The following is a 21,975-nucleotide window of genomic DNA, read 5'->3' as shown; positions in this document are numbered from 1 at the left end:
TTCAATAACTCCTCTAATTCTGTGCACACCCCTAACCTCCATAATATCGTCTGGCAATAGCAAGAATAAGCGCTAGAAACTACGTCACAGAATTCCAAGTTTGGGTTCTGGCACTGATTCACAACATAACTTAGGATCAAATCCCTCTCGCAATTCATTTCTGTTTGCAGGAAGACATGAGTGGAGTCAGCACTGTCCTCACCTTGTCTCTCCTGTAAAATAAATCCTGGAGGAAAAAAAACAAAACAATGGCAAGCAAGAGGAAAGTGCAAGAAAATGTGCCCGAATCTTTCCGTCTCTTCTTCCTACAAAAAATCTGAATTACGAGATGGAAAATTAATCTTAAGAACTTCGTGAATCTGGCCGAAAAATTAATCATAGGTTCTGTTTGTGATTCTTGCCTAAATTTTGTACACTGAAGGCAAGAAAGGCTAGGCACTCCTTTACCAACGCTTCATAAGTAGCAACGTTCTTCAATGTACACAAATATTATGTATATTTTCATTACATTTAGCCAGAGTTTATTGTAATTTTATATTTTCATATGTACATCTTTTTCAACTAGTGTGGATGAGAAACCAATTATTTGGTGTACTGTCGGGGCCAGAAGTTCACCTACTGTTACTCTGTGTCTACTTCACTCATAGAGCATGTCTGTTACTGAGAGAGAGAGAGAGAGAGAGAGAGAGAGAGAGAGAGAGAGAGAGAGAGCATGTGTGTAAGTTTTGGCGAACTTTTGTCCCCTATTGTACCACGTGTCAATGTTCCTTGCATGTGCCCAACAGCTGACTACCATCCGGGTCTGCTAGGGTGTCAATGTAGTCAGAATGTGTGCTTGTAAATAACTTACCATTGTATATATATTTTTACATGTATCTTTGTACGTCAATAAATGAAGAATAGTATTTTTCTAGTTTAATTACTCCTTTTGACTTTTTTTTTTTTTTAACTAACTATAAGCTGTCCACCTTAACTTGGTCAAAAATTGTCATCACCCTGTCAAGAACACGGGGTTATAATAAGACTAACGCTAAAAATTGCTGCTAGTCACGAAGAAGTGTTATAAAATGGATATAACGTCACTGTATTGTACTGTCATTAAGCTAGGGAAAAATATGCAACAAAATCTCCAAGTTAAGTGGACGAACTAATATGACGTCATACCTTTAATTCTGAAACCGAACAGACGATTTTATGCAACTCAGAGAAGCCTAATTTAACAGTACAGGTTAACGATGCACACCCTTAGATTCTGGTATTCTTCAGATGAACAAAATCGTCTGAGGGAAGCAAGAATTAACCAAGAAATTCATGAGATGTAGAAATTGTCTTAACCCTCGTTGATTGTGAAGGCTCTCTAGCATCTATTCCTTGCTAATTTATGTTACGTTCTCTCTATAAAAAGGGACACAAGTAACGTACTGAGAGAGAGAGAGAGAGAGAGAGGATTGTTCCCCACCCCCACCCTTCAAGGTCTTCTGTGATGTCAGCTTTGTTATTATCTCAGCCAGGAAATTAGTAGTTGTTATGGCTGTTATCAGACGTTACATGTGCTACGATAATTACATACTGTACTCTGCTGCAAGATGAATAGTATGCTGACTGGTGGTTCCGCTTTATTATCCCTTTCAGCACAATGATGGTGTTCTCAATTAATTCTTGCTGTCTCTAGAGGCTTTCATTCAGCATAAGGGAGATCTTTCAAACACAAGGAGTCAGGTATGGTCTTAACCTCGTCAGCTCCAGGTCAAGTTAAATATACTCGTCACGAGGAAGCAAGAATATAACAACAGACGTCATCATACTGAAGTAATTAACCCCTTCATTCCGATGACGTATTCAACTTATTCCTGCCACATTCTGACATTTTGTTCAATTAAGGAGAGCCCTGTAATAAAAAAGTTAATGAGGGCTTTACGTGACCTCTTCAGCTCGAAAAGCCAGTCTTATAAAATCGTCTGGAGATGGGCAAGAATAAATTTTAAAACGTCATCTGATAGACGGGGTTAAGAAGAGACAGGCATCACAGAGGAATACAGAACAAAGGCAGGTGTGGGGGGGTTCAGCATCACGAGAGCCTCACCAACACAAGGGAGGGATTCCTCAATAAATTTATGGTCGATTCATGTCGTAACAGACTTGGAGGGTTTTTATATTCTCCTTTCCTTGTCCTTCCTATAAAAACAGACTAAAAAATACGATAGAGGACTTATCTGACAAAAACTAATGTTACGAGAAGGTACTGATATAAAAAAAAAAAAAAATGCGAGACGGCACTGATCCTACAAAATTCAACTCTCAGTTACGAGAGGAAAGTTACTACAGGTGGCTCGCTGAGTGCAGGAAATATAATCTTACAATTGCCGTAAAACTGATTGGAAGAAGAAACAAGACTCGGAAAGATTAGATACGCCATATTATGTCCACGTACCGTACTGTAGCGGCCGGCTTGCACGTGACAGATATGAGGGAGCAGCTTGGCTTACTACGTTCACCTGGAAAGTCAGGAAAGCCAAGGTTACACATCTCGTATAATTCTCCCACTCATCTGACACCACCACTACCATCATAATCACCACCCAACCACAACCACCATTTAAAATAATTACAGGTGCAGCACACCATTCAGTATAATATCTGAACTATACTGCCTAACCACAAGTGTCATTACAGCCACTAGGAAAACTTATCTTCATCACTGGTGGTTAGAATGAATGAACTGGAGCTGCACACCCCTGACACGGACGAGCAGCTTGATAAAAAAAAAAAAAAATCAATTCCTTACCTCTGTTACCGCTTCATTCTAGATCCTGCCTCACTCCAACTGTAGATGGGAATAAGGATGATGATGATGATGATGATGATGATGATGATGATGATGATGATGATGATGATGATGATGGTGGTGGTGGTGATGGTGGTGAAAATACAACAGAGCAGCAGGAGTGGAGCACCAGAACAAAACAAGGAGAGAGTTGCCAGGAAAGTGGAAGAGAGAAGTGTTAATGGGAGGCAGAGAGAGAGAAAGGCGCCCCAGTCCCCCTCCCTAGTTGTCTCCCTCCTAGTATGGTGTCTGGTGTCCTTCCTGCTGAGGCCAGGGAGAGAAAGCGACGATGGAGGAAAAGGAGACAAATACGATAAACTAATAGACGATGAAGGAAAAAGGTAACAGGATGATAACCTACAATACTATGACAAATATAATAAACACTGAAGGAAAGGAAAGTAAGTATGATAACCCAGGAAAATAGGAAAAAAATCATGACCTAAATCGCGATGATGGAAAAAGGGGACAAGTATAAAAACACATGAAACGTGGACAGACATAATGGATTTGAAAATATGGAATAAGAGATTGACTGGAGAGATTACAAGAAAAGGAAAAAAACAGGAAAAACATGATACTCTAAAAGACGAAGGATGTACGGACAAATATTACCAAAACGGCGATGGCGGAAGAGAAAACAAGTATGATAACCTCAAAATAGGAGGAAGAATGACCAGGTGGTGAGGAGGACGGGTATGATTAATTGATGACCAAGGGATAAGGTGAGTATGACTAGATGATAAGACTGATCCAAAAAGAGAACAGAAACACTGCTCTCTTCATATCCTATAAAGTACATATATATCACTATTATTTTGCCATTCACCACCTTATCACTCCCAGAAAGTTTACATTTAACCACGACGGATTAATTTATACAGCTTTTAAGGGGAGACCTCTTGTAATAGCGAGTGTGGTCAAATCTATATATACAACACCTGCAGTTCAAAATGTCTTCTTCAAGCTGAATAAGTGTCTGACGGTAGAAAAATGAAAATACCAGAGACGTCAACGTAGTGAAGTGGATAACCTCTGCATGGATTTCTTTTTTATTTACTTCTCGCTTCCATCAGACTTTGTTTAGGTGACATCCTTCTTAGTGGCTGGGGTAGAATCAGCCTCTATACGCACCTCAGTACAGTTCATGTCTGATGTATTACACTCAACACAGGGTTCTAAATTCCACTGCCTTTGGAGAATTCGTAAATTATCTTCCTTGGCGGTTTATTCTGCCCATTACACCTCCGTATCATCTTGTAGATTACTGACGCAAACCACGATGATAGTAAAATAATATAAATATCATACAGCAGAATATTAAAATGTTATATTCAAAAATCGCCAGGGAACAGGTGCCTCAAAGCCTCCCATGTCAACGAGATTACAACCCAAAGCCACAAGGAACATAATCATTCTCTCTCTCTCTCTCTCTCTCTCTCTCTCTCTCTCTCTCTCTCTCTCTCACTGATTACTTTTCCGTCTGTTTCATCGCCTCCAAATCCTCACTTCCTACTCTCATCACCACCTCTTCCCTCACCACCCAACTCTTTCCCTTTCTCCCCGCAACTCCTCATTCACCACCACCTACTATTCACTGACATTCTCTCTCTCTCTCTCTCTCTCTCTCTCTCTGCCTTCTCACGTCTCTCCCCTCCCTCTCCCCCTGTCCCACATCTTTTGTCCGACCCCCCCATTATATTCTTTCCCCCAGACTCAATTAATCGTCTCTGCTTTTTCTCCAGGCGCCATTTTCCACCTGCTCTCCCGTGTCGATCATCTCCTTCCCCGCCCTCTTCCTTGTTTCTTTGCTCTTCACAGGTTTAATGATTTTTTCCCCTTCTTCGCTGACATTCTTTCTTGCTCTCTCTCGCCCGCAGTTAGGTTTCCTTCTTGATTTTTTAAAAATTATTTTTGTTTAGCTGTCTAACCTATTGTTGGTACTAATTAATGGTTTATGTTTTTCCTCGCTTTATATATATATATATATATATATATATATATATATATATATATATATATATATATATATATATATTCTTTCGTCTATTTTATATGCTTATTGTTCTCTTTTTTCTCCTTACTGTCTGAATTTCTTGTTTTCTTTCTTTTGGTTATGTTATATTTGTTTCTCTGTTATCCTTCTAGCCTCTCTCTCTCTCTCTCTCTCTCTCTCTCTCTCTCTCTCACACACACACACACACACACACACACACATCCTCCTCATATTTCCCTCATCTCCTCTCATTCCCTCTTTACCCCTGTTCCTCTCCTTCTTCCCTCTCCATCCTGCCTCACTCCTCTACTTGCCTCACTCTTCGACCTGTTGTCTCATCCCTGACTTGCCTTTCTCCCCAGTTTGCCTCGCCCTCTCCTCTGGCTTGCCTCACATTGCCTCATCCCTGACCTGCCTCTCCCTTTCCCCCTCCCTGCTTCACCCTAAGCCTACATCACCCTTCCTGCTCCATTCCTTATTCTTCTCTCACCTCCGACCTGCCTCATTCCCTCTCCTGTCTCACTCTTCCTCATTCTTGTCCGACTCGCCCTATCCCCCGGCCTGCCTCATCGCCCTAGACTTTGCCTCATCCTTCTTCATCCCGACCTGCCTCAGCCTGTTTCATTCCCTGTCTAACTTCACCCTGCCTCATCCCTGACCTGCCTTCCATTTTCCCCCAGCCTGTCTCACTTCCTACCTTGTCTCACGCTTCGTCAGTCTCATCCTGCCTCACTTCCAATCCTGCTACACCTTTGGTCTGCCTCATTTCGAAGGTACCGTACCCTTCTTCTCTGCCTCAGCCTATCTCACTTCCCATCCTTCCTCAGCCTGCCTCACTCCCTGTCCTGCCTCAGACCTGCCTGCCTCACTCCTGTGGACGTGTCGAGTGTCGCGCTGAGCGGATATCACGAACACAGTTTTCTCGGTCAGGTCTTTTTGTCGGTGGTGGTGGTGGTGATGGTGGCTGGTTTTCGGTGGTTTTGGTAGTTGTGGTAGTTGGAGGTTGTGGTGGTGGTGCAGATAACCTGACGTCAGATGGCAGCAGTGATAAATGGTGGTTGTGGCAGTTATGATGCCTGATGGTGGTGATGTAAGGTGCTAATACCTGTACTGATAATCAAAGTGGTGATGGTGGCAGTATTACACGCACATATCCAGTAGCCATCTATACCCAGGGGTGGCACAGAGGAGCAAGTGCACTGCCCCGCCAATCAGGTATAGCTCTTGAATTTACACAACCAATCTAACTTTAAGTATGTCCCTGTTAACTGGATAAAAGCTATTTTTTTCCTACAGTTATATGAGGTTTATTAAATGCCAAGTCAAATTTCGGTATTCCTTCAATAAAATTTTTAAAACCCATCGAACTCACGTAAATTTTCTGTTCGGTGTAAAAAGATGAGTGTGTATATGGCTATGAGGTCATAACAGCAATGACCAAAAAAAAAAAAAGGGACACAGGCTGGCTCTCACGCACCTGACATGGGCGGCAGATGTACCATACAATAGGCTAATGTAGATCCTAAAGGGCAACTAATCCGTAGGGCTGGGATGTAGGGAAAAAATAAGTTACTCATATCCATTTTCTTTTCTTACTGATTTCAGACTTGATAGCTTAAACTATTTTCCACACTGGATGAGCCAGACGTAGCCTTAATTAATATCCTCAGTACGAGAGGCCTTTCACAACTAATGTAAAATCGTATGAGAAGTAGCAAGGAAAAAGAAAATCGGATTCAAATACATCGACAACTCTTCTTTTAAGCGGACAACTCTTTCCTGGCACGTCCTGAGCCGAGAATGTGATTGCCGCAGACACAGGAAAGACTTGAGCGGGGGAGGTATAATTATTCTGTAAAATCTATTGCAACTACTCCAGTGATGCATACAAAGATATCTTTTTCAGAGGATATGAGGCGTGGGCTGGAATGTCGAACGGGGTAACTGTGTGGGAGAATTTGGATCCCCTTGTGTTATTTTTGTTGTTGATCAAACCCAGTCTGCCTGGCCAAGCAAACGCATCAACCGCAGGCTAGCAACCGCCCCCACAGGGTCGTTTCATATTCAAAATAAGCAAATTTACATGCAGTGACACAGAGGGGTGAAAGATTGTACTAAGGGCATCATTTCTCTCATTTATGACCCCAGAGCGATCAAACAGCCTTGCTTTAGATCTCTCCACCATATGTGAATACAGGAAATTGGATTATGACGACGACGACGATGATGATGATTACAGAATTTGAAATAATCTCCTGTTTTTAGAGATGCCTTGATTGTATCTGTGGAAATAGTTGAAGGAGTATAGAGGGGTGGAGAGAAAAGAAAGTAACTTAACGCTGTGAGCTGACAAGCTTAGCAATGAGAGGAAAGTTGTGGGCGGGGCGTGAGTGTGGGTATAGGCAAGGCGTGAGAGTTGGTGTAAGTGTAGTTATAAGCTGGGTGTGATTATGGATGTGGGTAGGTGAGAGCTAAGTGTGGGTAATGGCGTGGGTGTGAGTGTGGATAGGGGTGTAAGCTAGTTGGGACTGTGGGTTTGATTTGGGTGAGGCTGTGGTTACAGCTGTAACGAAGGTGTGGGTTTGAGTGTGAGCATTTTATGGACAAGGATATGGATGTGTGTGTGTGTGTGTGTGTGTGTGTGTATGTGTGTGTGTGTGTGTGTGTGTGTGTGTGTGTGTGTGTGTGTGTGTGTGTGTGTGTGTGTGTGTGTGTGCGTGCGTGCGTGCGTGCGTGCGTGCGTGCGTGCGTGCGTGCGTGCGTGCGTGTGTGTGTGTGTGTGTGTGTGTGTGTGTGTGTGTGTGTGTGTGTGTGAACGGGAGTACAGGTCCTGGTGTTGGTGTAAAAGTAAATATGGACCTAAGTACAAGTGAGAAAATAAGTCTAAAGTGTATGGGTGTAAATGTGGGTGTATAAATAAAGTGTGAATGTGGGTGTGAGGATGTGGGTTTCGTATGGGACACACGTGGGATGGGGGGTGGCGGGGGAGGGGGATGGTGGGGGGGCAGGGGTCAGGGGAAGGGGTCGGGTGTGAGGGGTATATGGGTGTAATGTCACAGGGGCCGGCGGAAGGATGTGGGTGGGGAAGGAGGGGCGGTGGAGGTGAGGGTGAGGGGGCATGGAGTAGGCTAAGGGCAAAGGGTGAGGAAGGCAGGGTGTAGGCCGAAAGAGGTAGGGTGTAGGATGAGGGGGGCTGAGTGTAGGGTGTGTAAGGCAGGATGTTGTGTGAGGGAGACAGGGTGAACGGTCAAGTTGATAGAATGTAGGGTGAGTGATGCAGGGTGTAGGGTGAGGTTGAAAGAGACTGGGTGTAGCGAGAGGGAGACAGGGTGTAGAGTGAGGGAGGAAAGGGTGTAGGATGAGGGAGACTGGGTGTAAGGTAAGGGAGGCAAAGTGATTGTGAGGGAGGCAGGGTATAGGGCGAGAGGGCAGGGTGTAAGGTGAGAGGGGCAGTGTGTGGGGTGAGTGAGGCAGGGTGTAGGTAAGAGAGGCAGGGTGCAGGGCGAGGGGGGCAGGGAGTAGGGTGAGGGGGGCAGGGTGTAGGGTGAGGGAAGCAGGGTAGAGTGAAAATGCGACCAGAAGTTGGATGGTACAGTCAGGTCAAAAGTTCTCTCTCTCTCTCTCTCTCTCTCTCTTTCTCTTTCTCAATGAAATCCTGGTAACCTAATCAAGTACAATGAAGCGGGTTGGATTGCTTTATTAGTCTGATAGCTCTGACATGCAATGGAGTGGCTGATCGAGGCTTTACACTAAGGCAGGGTATTAGGCAGCTGATGATGATGATGATGATGATGAAGTGGGTCCAACAAAGTATCATATAAAGTAGGTAATGATGATGATGATGATGATGATAATGATGATGATGATGATGATTATGATGAAGTGGGTCCAACAAAGGATCATATAAAGTACCTGATGATGATGATGATGATGATGCAGGCCAGTCTGCTCGTTACTCAGCTATACACTCGTTGCACACCAGACAGACAAGCACATTTCCCCTTACACAACCCCAGCACAAAGCTCCCTCATTACAGATAAAAGGGGTCAACAGGAAACCAGGACTGTCAAAGCAATTCCAGCTACGAGGAGCCTCAATTAACTAGGCCTCGTGTACGTCATCCATAGCGAGAATATTACAGTGACCGTTTAAGTCTGTCAGTATGAAATGTCCGCCATGTAACCCTTTCCCTGTGATGACGTGGTGGTGTTGGAGAGGGATGCCTTGATGTGGTGGCACCGATACAACCAGGCGGCCCAACTGCTTGGTTATGTAAACTTGCATCAGCTTCTTCCCTCTCCCCATTAGGAGGAGGGTGGACAGTGGAAGAACGGTGATTCTGACCTGCAGTCCACCGGGTTCACGTTCAGATAAGCCTCGGGTTCCCGGGATTCCTACTACTACTACATCTACTACTATACTACTAATTTTTTTTTCTTCTGGCTGACACCGGACGACTATTTTCCAACAGTCATGGCCCTTTTAAAAACAAAATGTCATCGACTGAGGATAATAACGTCTCAGCTGTTCAAAGAAAATGTGACAAAAATGCACCGACTGTCGGATTAAGTCACATGAGGCAAACCATTTATTCTCGGAACCGGATATGTGGCATCACGGAACAAATTGCCACTTAATGTAACTGCTCGTAAAACAGCCACTACGGTACAGTCTTCAAGTCTGGAAAACTGCTTTACTTAACATCCTGTAAGTAACGATGTTCACATTCACATTCTAAGCTATATATATATATATATATATATATATATATATATATATATATATATATATATATATATATATATATATATAGACAGATAGATAGATGGATGGATAGATGTATAAGGCTTATAATGTGAATGTTTGAATCAATTATAACATACGAGTAATTTCTACAAACTAATTAGCGTTTTACTTCCTTTGTACGGCTATGCGCCGGGATGTAAAGAAGGCAACCTTTAGTTTATCCATTCTAATTTGCCTGAGTTTCGTAATTCTGCAGCTTATTTCCAGCAGTTCAGTGATAGAATAAGATAACACTATAGTTCTATATCGTTTCTATAATGTCTCTTCGTAACTAATATGATATTCTTGTGTTAATTTCTTGTAACGGCTTAGCATGTACGACTGAGGGATGGTAATTTCAGACCAAGAACAGGTGAACAGACTACAGCAGTATATATCACACAACAGTTTAAGTGCGTTACACCTGATTTTGTCCTCCTGCCTGACAAGATATGTCGGTGTTGCTCATCTTGCTGTGTACAGGAACCTGTCACTTAGAATCTGGCAAGAGGCGGGTGAGGGAGGGATGCTGGGAAAAGTTCGGGTAACGTCCTTATCATCAGAGCGTCTGTCCCCCTGCCAGTGTGTCCGGGTGTCTGGCCGTCGCAACCTTTACTCTGTCTCGGATTGTGTTACCAGTCAGCCTTAACCCCTTCAGTCCCATTATGAATTCTTCATATTTATTATTGTCTCCTCCCAATAATTATATTCACTCTGGGGAGAAACATCACACTGTTATGGGATTACAGGTGACGCTTCCAACCCCGTCACTACAAATGGTTTTTCTACAGCTTAACTAAATCATCTTGAAATAGATGAACAAACTATATAACATGTCGCTGGGCTCAGGCGGGTAGTTTTTAGTGTTACAGCTACTATAAGAGATGGTGCACTGGTTTGCTCATATAATTCACAACTGAAAGAAGCCGAGTTCCACCGTCGGTCTTACTGACTGGCTGGTACACTGTTTCCCCTTGTCCCTATTCCCCCAGCAGTACAGCTAGGGAGACTTGGATGTAATCCGGACTGTTGCATGTCGTGCCTAATGCAATTACACTGACTGCTGTGGATCGTGTTCCTGGGGAAGATTAAAAATTACCAATAATTGACTGTCTATCTTTATGAAGACTGCGCTGTCGATAAGCATAAATCTACATGAAATCATGCATTATGAGATTTCAGCGGGAGAACTGTCACACTGCAATTTCTGTTTGTTGCTTAGTAATATCCTGGCATCAATTTTTTTTTTTTTTACCACGGTGTGATAGAACCAAATGTCAGTAAGAGAGACAGTTGGCCTTTGCAGCGCTGACCTTTTCCGTTTGTGATTGCAGAGAGTCGGATGGCGGTGGTTAGTGTGTGGGTGTTGACCGTCTGCCTCATGACCAGGAGGATGGGTCGAGGAACTTTTTTTTTTTACATATATACACCTCTTGTCCCATGATGTATTTTCCACTTCCATTCTTGTCTGTTTCACGCGAGTTTTTTCACTTTCGGAAGATGCCCTAGTAGTGATGGGGTGTATGAAGGCGATGTCGAACAGTTCCAAGTTGAAAGGTCTCTCCTGAGCTGAGTAAAAATATCTGATGGTGGCCGGATTAAAATATAAAACACCTGATCGGACTGAAGGAGTTAAATGATCAATCTGAGAGATTCCTGTGATAATTTAAGGAAACTTCAGGTGTCGATTATTTTATACATACCCTGTATCATAAATAAGTGTGCTTCAATAAAACTTACGGTAATGACATGTTGATTTATCCTAAAAAAAAAATAGGTTAACCTTCTTAGAAGACACAGTTCTAGTTATTCCACCAAACGTCAAAAATATTATTATCTACTGAGAGAGTCACAGGAGCGCTCCATTACATGAAAAACACTACTCGATTAGTCGGCAAATATGAACGCCAAGATTTTTTTCGTTTTACATGACGATTGGCAAGAACTGACTTAAGAAATGGATAGATGAAGAGATAGGTGTGATGTGTGGTCAGTGGTCCCAGATAATTATATACATGACCCACTACTATGACGTCACCAGGGGTCACAGGACGCCTCACTATTCATGCAGGCAGAGGAAGGGGTTTGGGGAAGGGGAGGGGAAAGGCCTGACATTTCCCAGAAGGTGAAGAGGCTATGGTGAAACCCGCAGTGCAAGGAAGCGGGAGGCTGGTGGGCGGCCGATTGCTGGCCCAGGGTTGCATAAACTTCCTTTTCCTTCGAAGGCATTTCACAAAGGTCAACACAAATTACTACTTGCGAAATAATAATCGTATGGTAAAGCTGGCCATCTGCACGGGTGATGAGGTAACTGGCTGATTTAACTTGAGCAGAATAATGTTACACTCGAATGAACCGTGTCGAATTTTTCATTTTAATCTTGCTATTTCCAGACCATTTATTCAGCGTAGGATGTACTTTTCGAAGTGCAGAGGTTACACGCAGGTTTCTCCATCCCGTTCACCACCAGGGGCTCTCCTATATTAACGAAAATACTCCGGCAGTAGCAAGGATAAATCAACGGAACACATCAACTAATTCAAAAGGTTTGAGGAAAAGTTTTAATCTCTTCAGTCCGATGATGTATTTTAAAATTTATTCTTGGCTTTTTCAAACGATTTTATTCAGTTGTGGATAGATATTTTCGAACGGGAAGCTAGTTCATTTAACCCTGCGATACAAGAAGTCAACTGTCTCCACTCTGACCCAATAATTATTTCACCCTGTTCAGTCTTACTCTTGGAAATCAGGGAACTATCTCTCACCATCTTCTATTCTGTTTGCGTCTTCCGTTCATTTCATCTCAGGGATGCCACTTAAGTTACCGTGGCTGTTCATCATTCACCTGTTTTACGAGAGACGCGACCTGCCAGTACAGTCACACCAGATCTAGGTTGAGGGGAGGTCGTGTGAGATCAAAGCAACATAAGTAACACTCTCAGACTCCTGTAACTTAATCTTAGCTGAATAAAATCGTCTCACAGCTGGGAAAGAATACTCGAGCTGCCTGACCATAGGAGGGTTATGTGGAGAAAGACGGAGGGAAGGGGACAGGGGAGGGAGCTCTAATCACCACCGTGGCGACAATACGGGACTCTAGGGATGGGGGAGATGATAAGGCAATGAGGGGAGGGAGGCGGTATAAAGAAATAAAAAAGAAACAAAAGAAAGAACAGACATTCTGGCTCTTGTTGAGGATGTTTGTCTTTAGGGTAAACTATTCTGAGAGCAAGAAGGAGAGAGAGAGAGAGAGAGAGAGAGAGAGAGAAAGGGGGGGGAGCTGCAGTAGTATGGAGTGACTGAGTATGATTGCGGGATAAGGAAGCAGGAAGGAGATAAGGGAGAAGAGGGGTGGTAAGAAGATAAGAGGAATGCTTACATTAATGCCTTTCATTTGCACGAATCATTAAGACAATCTTTTTTTTTTTTTTTCAAACCTCAATTTTCCCTGAAAGACGTCCCGCAATGTAGATGTTAAATAAAAGTCTCCAATTACTGTACACTACTGAATGAACAAAGATTAAGGCAAAATAAAATGTGTCCACCAGTTTGACCAGCTCAGTAACTGAACTCGGGATATTCTAGTTGTGAGCTGAACGTGCTAACCTATACAGTACTGGTGTGAGATCTGCATGGGGTGGGAGAAGGCTGGGGAAGAGGGTGAGGGAGAGGAGGGGGGGACTGCATATTGAGGTGACAGAGTTTGCAGGCGGGACAGAGGAAACGGGAGGAGGGAAGGAGAGAGAAGGAGAGGGGGAGAAAGAGAAAAGAGGCCAGGCACAATGGCCGGGTGGGAGAGGGACAGAGGCCAGAGAAAGGGGCCAGGAATTTTGCAAGAGAAAGGGAGGGAGGGGGGAGAGAGGGAGAGAAGAAAGGAGGGAAGGTGAGGGTACAAAGGAGAGAAGGAATGCAGAGGAACGGAGGGTAAAGAAGTGTGGGAAAGTAGAAGGAAAGAGGTAGATGAAAGAGCGCCAGGTAACCAAGGCAGGTAAGCAGGAAGATTATATATATATATATATATATATATATATATATATATATATATATATATATATATATATATATATATATATATATATATATATATATATATATATATATATATATGTGTGTGTGTGTGTGTGTGTGTGTGTGTGTGTGTGTGCAGATTGTCAAAGGATTTGAGTTACTTAAGGAGGTGATTCGATGCCTCATTCTGAGTAAAAATGAAAAGGTAATGGGGAGGTAAAGAGAAGTAATGTGGAAGGATGAGGTGAGAGAATGAAAGACAAATGTGAAGGCTAGAAGAGAGAAATAAATAGAGAGACGAGAGTAATGATGAAGGGAAGGGAGAGATGAGGGAGGAGGGGGTGATGCAACGTACACATGGGCTAACACGGCTGGTCGCCCTCCCTCCCCCCACCTCTCTCTCTCTCTCTCTCTCTCTCTCTCTCTCTCTCTCTCTCTCTCATAATTGGCTGGCCTTATTAATTCTCTATGTTTCCCAGCACAATTTCATCAGTCTTTGTGCTCTATACTCAGACAACAAAGATGAACGGTTAGGTGTGCCATGCCCTTACGAGAAATTCACAGCAGTTGATATAAACAATGATCAGATAATCGAGTGAAATTCAAAAGGTAATCATCTACACATAAATCAAGAGAAACTGAAATAAACCTTAAAAGAACACTCATATAATTAGTATGAAAAGAACAGCATTATTGTCATCGTTGCAAGAGGGCGCCATCTGCAATAGTCGGAATGATTAAACAGTTCATGTGGTTCAACAATTTATACTGCAAGTTGTACGCTGGCGACGAGACGACCTGATGGCGCTAAACCGGATCCAGAATGAAGAAGAGTACTTTAGAATAGGGATCATCGTACTGAAGGAAGTAAAAATTTTTGTCTGGGTAGGTGCCACTAGGAAACACAGCTCTCAAACAACATATAATTTGGACCATAAGTATCCAATAAGCAAAAGTAGACGGAGGAGAAACTTTATCTTTGCAATTACTAAGGACAGCAGGCAAAAAGAGGGGGCAAGGGAAGCGAGATGCAAAATAACCAACATCTTTTACGACCGACACAGCCAATGGTGCTAGCCAACGATTCAAATTCAAAAAAAGACAGAAACGGAAGGAAAGTGGAAAGTAAAATTAAATTAGTTATTTTCAAACACATGCCTGTATAACGTAATAATGCCAATATGCTAAAATCTATACATACCTTTCTTGTCCACTTACAAAATGCCAAAAAATCAGTTCTCTCTCTCTCTCTCTCTCTCTCTCTCTCTCTCTCTCTCTCTCTCGGATATCCTCTTTGTGTCCTGTTCCCCCTCCCCCCCCACCGACCTCTTCCTCGTCTTATCCCTAATATCACAGGACGTACGCTCACGCACACACAGAGGCTTACGTACACACATACACGCATATATACAGACAAATACTTACACATCACTCAATCACTGACACACACATTACGTACACACAGATAGTATTCACAAACCTGCAAACGCACAGATAAAAACACACAAATCTAATACGTACACAAATATACATACATGTGCACTCAATCACTAAGACACATATACATTATCCATATATAAATCCAAACACACAAGATATCCACAAATTATATACACACAGATAAAAAAACACACACGCAAACTTAAACATATACGACTTACCCTACATTGCATTACACACACACACACACACACACACACACACACACACACACACACACACACAGGTGATGTCGCTTCCTTTTCAGTGTTATTAGCGATGCGTGCCTCACCTGCTTCCTCTCTCTCTCTCTCTCTCTCTCTCTCTCTCTCTCTCTCTCTCTCATAGTGAACCTTATCCTCCTCTCAGTGGCGGGCTTCTCTCTTCCTCCCTCACTTTCCTCCCTCCTCCCCGTCATCTCATCAACATCTCTCCCCATCACAACATCCCACTCTCCCTTCCTCCCTCCCTCCTCCACTCCTTCTTTCCTTCATTCCCTCCTTTCCACCTTACTTCCCACTCTCTCTCCCTTCCTCCTTTCCTCCCTCCCTTTAGTGAACTGGTTGTGTCCAAAGGGAGAGAAGACCAAGCATGAAGGAAGGGAGAGGAGGAAGAGAAGAGGCAAGGAGGAAAGAATCAAGAAGTGGAGATAAGTGAAGGGGAGACGAGGAGAGGGAAGGAAGGAATGAGTAAGAGATGGAGAGAAGGGAAAGACAGAAGGGGAGAAGCAGGGGAGGAATGAGTTAGAAATGGAGAAAGAGAATGGGAAGAAGGGGGGAGTTACGGAAAAACTAAAGAGGAGGTGGAGATATGGGAAGAAGAGAAGAGACACGGAAGAAAAGAGTAAGAGATGGAAAGCAAGAGAAGAAAGTAAGAGACAAGGAAGAAAGGAGTAAGAACTGGAGAGAATGAGAATGGAGAACGATGATGTCGAAATACACAGAAGACACAGATACTAAGAAACACAAGAGGTTTAAAACTACCTTAAGGCTGAGGTAAACAAGTGGGGTAAATGTTTAAGACTCGTAGCTTAAAGAAAGAGTGGAGCACAGGAAGGCTTCACTCCGCCCACCTCTACTTCCGGCACACAGGTTGGAAGGAAAAGGAAAAACAACACCGCTGGAGAGGGTACACTACACAGAAGGAAGAATGCTGTGAGTTATTTTATCTCCAGGTTGTAATTTCTGAGGGAATAAGAAAAATGAATATTATTTTTAATTCAGGTTGTTCTTGCCAGCCGTAAACATACCATATTAACCTGAAAAAATATGAAGTTCAATCCTGGTGGGAACTGAGCCTAAATGTAAAATCTCAATTAGTTCTAGCATTAACTACACTTTCTGGCAGTCTGTTCCCGTCTTCCCTGTATGAATAACGAAATACCATTTTTAGATACTTGCATTATAATTTCTTAACAGGCACCAAAGAATGCTGCCCAACCCACGTAATCCCTGCAAAAAGCAACTCAACGGAAGGGCACATCCACTCCACCGCCCAATATTTGCACTGTTTATGGTCTGATAGTCGGTTCGTTTTTACCTGCCGGAATTAGACCATTATCATACTAAGTCGCACCTGCATGAAAATCGATATCTTATTTATGAGATAGGAACAATCCTCCTTGGTTACTAGCCAAATAATTTCTCTAACTACCTGCCCATCAACTGAGCTGAAAGTGGTTAAGGGACTTCAAATCAGAACACAGGAGAGGGGAATACTGTGCCCGTGCCTGCCTTTCTCCTCTGATGCATGTCTCTAAAAAAGATTCATTTCAGATCTCCCTAAACCATATGAATAAAGGAAATAGAGCTGATGTTAGTGAATTGAGTCAAAGTATTTCTGGAGAGAGGAAGGATGGTGAGTGAGAGTAGAGAGAAAGGAAAGAGAGAGAAAGAAAGAGAAAGGAAGAGGAAGTGGAGGGAAGGGGTGATAAAACACGTGGGGAGGAAGTGGTTGATAATAGGCTTCCCTGCTGTCACCCCTCTCTCACTCCCTCCCCTCTGTGTACACCACTACACCCACTTACACCATGTACACCACTACACCCATCTACACCATGTACACCACCACATCTACACCTTGAACGTCACTACACCTACCTACACCATGTACATCACTACACCTACCTACACCACGAACACCACTCCATCCACTTACACCATGTACACCCTCTCACTTACACCTGTCTATGTACACCACCACATCCACTTACACCATGTACACCCTGTCACACCTATCCATGTACACCACCATACCCATTTACACCATGTACACCCTCTCACTCCATACCATATACACCACCACACCCACTTACACCATGTACACCACCACACCCAACTACACCATGTACACTGGCACCACACGCATCTACACCATGCACACCCACTGCCCTCCTCTCTCCATGTATATGTATACTAACACCACACCCACCTACCACACCATGCATACGCTCTCTCTCTCTCTCTCTCTCTCTCTCTCTCTCTCTCTCTCTCTCACACACACACACACACACACACACACACACACACACACACACTACCACCACCACCACACTAAGATCAGCAATGAGTAAAGGGATCACCAGGCAAGAGACACTGAAGCAGCTTACCCCTTCACTGATCTTCTCCCGGCAGGAACACAGTACAAGCAGGTCTACCTATTAATCTACAGCCAGATGCCTTAATCCCGTAAAGGGTGGCCACAAACAAATCGCCACCACGTCGCCCTGTCCCCCGTCATTTCGCTGTCCTCCCCCCAACATACACCCCCTTCTCTCATATACCTGTCTACAAGGTGACGAAAGGTAATAACCAATATTATCCTTTCGCTTCCCCAAACAACTTTACATATTTAGCCCTGAGCCAGTGTAATATAGCCCACCATCTCGATAAGGGCAGGTTGATTTTCTCAGTAGAATGAAAATGCATAGGGATAGCCATAATAAAACCCCAAAATATTCCTTTCATCATTCATGCGTTGATATGAGTTATAAACTTAATATTAAATTGCAATTATCACTTAAATATTGCTAGTGATCGGAGGAGTGGGTACGTTCACTGACAGGAGGATGTGTTCAAAAACGCTTAGTACCCCTTCCCCCCCACTCTCTCTCTCTCTCTCTCTCTCTCTCTCTCTCTCTCTCTCTCTCTCTCTCTCTCTCTCTCTCTCTCTCTCTCTCTCTCTCTCTCCCTCCCCTCAGGTAGACAGGAAGAGTACGGCGGCGGCGCGGCAAGGAAGTGGTGGGACGTGACGCAGCCCTCATTACCACTGAGCAGGCAGGCAGGCAGGCAAGTTGGAAGGGAGGCAAGAAGACGGGTAGGCAGAGAGGAGACATGTTGGCAGGCAGGCAGACAAACAGGCAGGCAGGCAAGGGGAAGACAAGTAGGCAGGTAGGCAGGCAAGTAGGCGAGAAGACAGGCAGGCAGGAAGGCAGACAGTAGGGAGCCAGATAGACGAGCAGGAAAGTAGGCAAGGAGGTGGGAAACAGTAGGCAGGGAGGAAGGTACAAAAGGGACAAGCATGAAAAAAGGTAGACATGAGGTAGGTAGGAAGGCAGGCAGGGAGGTAGGCAAGGGGGCAGGTAGAACGGTAGGCAAGGGGCCGGCACGTAGGAAGGTAGGTAATAAGAGAGAGAGAGAGAGAGAGAGAGAGAAGGAGGGTAGAGGGTGTGAGAAAGGAAGCAACTAAAAATGTGCAGGAAGTAAGAAGCAGCGAGGAAACTACAAAATGGCAGAAGAGAGGAAGCGCGAGTGGGTGTGTTTTCATCTGACGGAACTGAGTCACTCCCACAACCTCAATACTAAGCCTTTGATGCATAAAATTCGATAACCCTTAGACGCACGAATGAGTCTCCTTGGTTACTAGTTGAAATGACCTGCCAATCCGACTACACATGGTAATAAATCAAAAAGTTAGACACCCCCATTAGATTAAAATGCTATATCTATTTGTCTATCTATCAGTCTGTCTATCTATCGACCCTAGCTGAGGCAAGGAACTGTTTGTGGATTTGAATTTTTACTACGAGTCTTTATTGATTTTTTTTTTCTCCGCAAGGCCCACCGACATGCCATAATAACACCACCGCTAATACCATCACACCAGTCCGGAATAAACCAGCCCCAGCGTGTATTCAGCGTGGATAGTGGGTATTGGCGCCGAAGTGGTGATAGGTATTGGTGTGTTGCATGTAGGACTGCTGGGCCTCACGGAACATACTGCCTTTAATGCTTATTCTCTCTCTCTCTCTCTCTCTCACCTCGCAGAATCGCTAAGAATATCGAGAATGGCCAGAATTGGGGTCAGGACTTTTTCGGTGACGCCAGAATATAGTTATTTTTAAGTCATTTCATGGGTTTTCGGGGGTATTTTGGAATTTCTCTTTATATCTTTATCAATCTGTCCAATTCCGTCAATCGATTAACCTGTCTATCAACATATCATACAATCCGTCTATCTAATAACTGATAAATATAGACAGTACCGGTAAATGAAGCCAGTGAATATAGGCTAATGAATCGCTTTGCTAACTCATTCCGTACGATAACTAATTTATTTATTTTTGCTACGTGCAGACGATTTATTTCCATCTTTAAAAAAAACGCAAAAAAAGTGGAAAATAAATAGTTTCTAATCTACAAAATACAAACTGTTTCTAGTAACCGTGAATAACATCGCCGTACGTAAATTAATTATATATATGGAGAGAGAGAGAGAGAGAGAGAAACAATGGCCGTGCATGTCTTATAGCCGGTCCTAAGAACAACATTTCAAAGGTAACTTTTATAGGTTGAAGGAATGTCGGAACCTTTTTCACTACCCTCCCCCCCCTCTCTCTCTCTCTCTCTCTCTCATTTATGCTTTCCTGTTCCATCTCTTCCTCACTCCGTCCGCTTTCTCTTCCCTCTGATTTCACATACCATGCATATCTTCTTCATACGTCTGCCTATCTATGAATCTATCTATCTATCTAGCTATCTATATATGCCCCTAATCGTGACAAAAAGCCGTATTCTCATTGGCGTAAACAATTTTGCGACACTTCTCGGCCAAGTTAACGTGAAAGGACTATAGGTTAAGGCCATCGTCGACTAAGGAGGATGGCAAAGTATTCATAAAGGCCATGGCAGTGAATTATTGCCAGAAATAGTACCATGCCATTTTCTGTCGGTTCAATATTCACTCGTTTCTGTGTGTGTGTGTGTGTGTGTGTGTGTGTGTGTGTGTGTGTGTGTGTTTTAAACCTTGAACTGCGATACACCTGGTTTGTCAGGGTATCTCTTCAGCCAACACCCCGTCACACACCCCTGCCCCCCAGACTGGTGACGCCCCACCTGCGAGCGCGTACACACACACACACACACACACACACACACACACACACACACACACACACACACACACACACACCAACAAAAACAAAAGACACAAACATAATAACCCTCTGATTCCGACAAAGTAATTTTTTTTTTTTAATTCTTGCTGCTTCTAGGCTAATTTATTCAACTTAGAAATTATATCTCGTAATGAATGGGTGAATAAAGACGGTATCCAACCCCTCGAAATAAAAAAAGCCTTACCTGAACCGAGATAATCGTCTGAGGAGAGCAAAAATTAAATAAGACTCACCTGATAGAAAATTCCGTAAGATTAATAGAAGAAAGGTTTATTATGAGTCTTCACGTATATGCAGCGGAAAATTCAGAATAAAAGTTGGCATGTCAAGGTTGAAGCATATAAATAATAATGAAAAAAATAGTGGCGTCATGGTTGTGTTGTAAGTTACGGTGAGGTTAGGTGTGGTAGGCGTGGGCTGATTGGCGAGAACGACTTTATTTGCTCTCACCTCGATTTTACGCGGATGTAGAGAATTATATAGATTTTTTTTTGGGGGGGAGGGGGGAGTGTCATTTTGAACGGTTTCGCTAGGGGGATTATTGATCACGAAAATTGTATGAGGAAATATCAACCTATGCGATGTATCGAAGTTTTATCACACGAACTACTTCACTTCCAGGCGTTTTTTCTTTTCACATTTGAGGACCTCTCGCTTCCTCACCCAAACATCACAATATAAGAGCCTCTGATGCTGGACGTACACTAATGCCTCCAGTATGGTTTAGTAATTCTGTTTGCGTACACACCAACCAACACTGATGCGCCGTGGGAAGAATCTTACTAATCCTTTCATACAAGTAGTTTCCCCTTTAGTAGAATTATAAAGTCTGGCTCTAGCAAGATAAAAGTAGGATGATTGATTCTAACCAGTTCTGTAAGCGGGGTCTTCCTCAAGCAGTAGGGCAACAAGAAAAAGGTAAACAGAATAAAAAAGAGCAAGAGAAAGATACAACAGAATCACAAGGGGCAAGGAAGAAATGCAACAAAATCAGAAGGGCTAAGAAAAAGATTTAGTAGATCAACAGGGAAGAATTAGATACACCGGAATCAAGAGGGGCAAGAAAAAGATGCAACAGAATCGACGTGCAGAAGGAGTTATCAGGAAAAAAAAAATATATCACTGGAGCAGGCCGTCAGCCACACCCACACACTCATCTGCCAGCAACCACTACCACGACCTGGTTTACTAACAGTGAAAGCAAGCAGACACCAACGGTAAACATTTATTCATGGGAGATGCATACTTGCTTGTATGTGATCTATACCGTCTGCACCTTCTCTCTCTCTCTCTCTCTTTCTCTCTCTCTCTCTCTCTCACACACACACACACACACACACACACACACACACACACACACACACACACACACACACACACGGGTACAAGTGCGGAAGGCTTTTGAAGTATAGCGTGAGCAGTCAATGTGGAAATTTGTTACCGGAGTGGCAGTGTTTGTGAATTAGTGTGTGTACGTCGAAGAGGGA

The sequence above is a fragment of the Coenobita brevimanus genome, chromosome 92 (genome assembly GCF_032717465.1).
Source record: "Coenobita brevimanus isolate Jiangsu-jjx chromosome 92, ASM3271746v2, whole genome shotgun sequence".
Taxonomy (NCBI): Eukaryota; Metazoa; Arthropoda; class Malacostraca; order Decapoda; family Coenobitidae; genus Coenobita; species Coenobita brevimanus.
This window is presented reverse-complemented; position numbering follows the sequence as displayed.